Source organism: Myodes glareolus, chromosome 3, assembly GCF_982192425.1.
Source record: "Myodes glareolus chromosome 3, mMyoGla1.1, whole genome shotgun sequence".
Taxonomy (NCBI): domain Eukaryota; kingdom Metazoa; phylum Chordata; class Mammalia; order Rodentia; family Cricetidae; genus Myodes; species Myodes glareolus.
The window spans coordinates 23,307,460-23,309,905 of NC_142028.1; positions in this window are offsets into that span (position 1 = coordinate 23,307,460).

Here is a 2,446-nt window from a genome sequence, read left to right on the forward strand (position 1 = left end):
ATTTGGCCAGGGCCACACACTCTTAGGAATATAAGTCTAGAATCAGCAACAAAGTGAGTGAGCAGAGACTTTATAAAGACAAAAACCACATGTTTGGCACGTGCCACTAGTCCCAAACACTTAGCAAGTCCCAAACCTTTGTATCTCATCGCACTTCCACACAGTTGGGACAGCCATTCTGAAGTCATGGAGCCTTGGTTATGGTTTTAGAATTTCACTGTCAATTCCATGTTTATGAACTTAACGCAACATAAGAAAAACCTACGGCAGAGCTGACACTAGTTAAACCATTTTCTTCATAACATTTTTCATGACTCACAGGCCCTTTGCCTGCATCCTGTCCCTCCTTGTCACCATATGTCACTGTATTTGCCAGGGTTCTCTAGAGCAACAGAACTTACAGAATGAATCTTCTCTGTCTATAGAAAGGGTATTTATTAGAATGACTTAGGGGCTGTTATCCAGCTAGTCCAGCAATGGATGCCTATGAACACAAATACCAAGAATCCAGAAGTTACTCAATCTATGAGACTGAATGTCTCAGATGGTCTTCTGTAGATGCTGGAATCCCGAAGAAGTAGGCTCTAATGCAGTGGTTCTCAACCTTTCTAATGCTGTGAAGCTTTCATACAGTTTCTCATATTGTGTTGACCCCAAATCCTAAAATTATTTACATTGCTAATTCATAACTGCAATTTGGCTAGTGTTATGAATCATAATGTAAATATCCGATAAGCAGGATATCTGCTATGTGACCCCCAAAGGAGTAGAGACCCACGGGTTGAGAAACACTCCTCTAATGCCAGTGTAGGAATGGACCTGCTAGCATGAGGAAAGCAAGCAGGCAAAGAGCAAGTCCTGCTGGGCCTGTCACTCACCTGGCCAAGAGCCCACACAACAGAAAGACTGATCCACCTAAATCCATGGAAAAGAGGCTGCAGGAGACAGTATTTCTCTGCTGAGATAGAGTGCTTTTCCTTCCCTGAAGATCCACTCTGCCATTATGGCCATGCCCTCTCTTTTATACTCCTCTCTTCTCGGCTCTTTATTCTCTCAAGGCCAAGCTGAATCCGCTGGCCATGTTTAGTCTATTGCTTTCTCTCCCCAGTGTGGATTCTTCCAGATTCTTCTGGCCATGCTGTTCCTCATATCTACAATAAAACCTTCCCCTCAAACCTACCTGGAAATGGTCTTGTCCTCACTTTATTCACTGACCACACAAAAACTATGACTCAGGCATCATAATTAATTCACTTCCCATTTCTCTTGCCCAGTTATACTTAAGAATGACACAGTCCAAAAGAGTTACTAATATAAGAGAGGCCCCCAAGCATCTCCTCTACTGCAGAGAGAGACCCACAGTGACAAACTAACTAACTTTCGTGAGTTTCAGCTCCTTTGTGATTCCTGTGTGAAGCTCCTCTTGCCCTTTCAGTTTGATTCACATTGCATTCAATGCATACCTAGTCATCCCTTCTTCTGAGTCTGATGACTCTGACTTCAGCAGGCACACAGAAGACTTGGCAGTCTCTACAGCACTGACCTCTGAACTGAGTCTCAGCGGCAGGAAGACAGAAGTTGAAACTAAACAGGAAGAATTTCTGTTTTCCATCCTCGGCTGTTCCCATAAGCCCACCTATAACTGGATCCCACTTGTCGGGTGACTTGTTAACTTCACCACTCAGGAAGCACTTGAAGCTCTTTGTCTCTCAGAGAAATGAAACCACAAGATAGGAGGGCAATGGAGACATGGGATGAAGTGTAGGAAGAACCAGCCTGCCCCTGTCTTAGGCTTAAAAGCCATCTTGTAGTAAAGACAAAATAGATCCATTTGTGTTTATGATTAAACCATAAATCTCTGTTTTCATGGATTGGACACAGCCCAATTGTACCCTTATCGACAAATGGTTCCATGCTGCCTGTTCCAGGAATGGGAATCATGCCTTTGTTCCCAAATGTTCTTTATAACCATCTTGTAAGCCTATCTTTGTTATAAAGGGTTACATGAGTGCTCACTTCGGCAGCACATATACTAAAATTGAAACGATAAAAGGTTACATGAATGCCCATTACCACCTTTTGACTCCCTGTTACCAGTGACTACCTCCTTATGCCCCCTTTACAGCCATGTCTTTCTTTCAGGAGCCTGTGTTGGACTCTTGTGTAGTCTGTGTTCTGCTCCTGTAACCCCACCTCTTTCACCTGTTATGTCCACCATTTGGAAACTCCCTGCCCTGAGCTTTATAAAAATCTTGTCTCCCTCACCTCCCATGCTGACCTCTCAAACCTCAACTCAGGGGGAGGCAGTTCATGTACACAAATAACAAAGCTTGTTTTAATTAGTTAACTTTGTCATGAAGATTTGGGGATGTCATCTTTCTCCCCCACTCCTTAGGATTAACATGTACTATAAATAAAATAATTAAAACTGCTAAACACAAAGTAA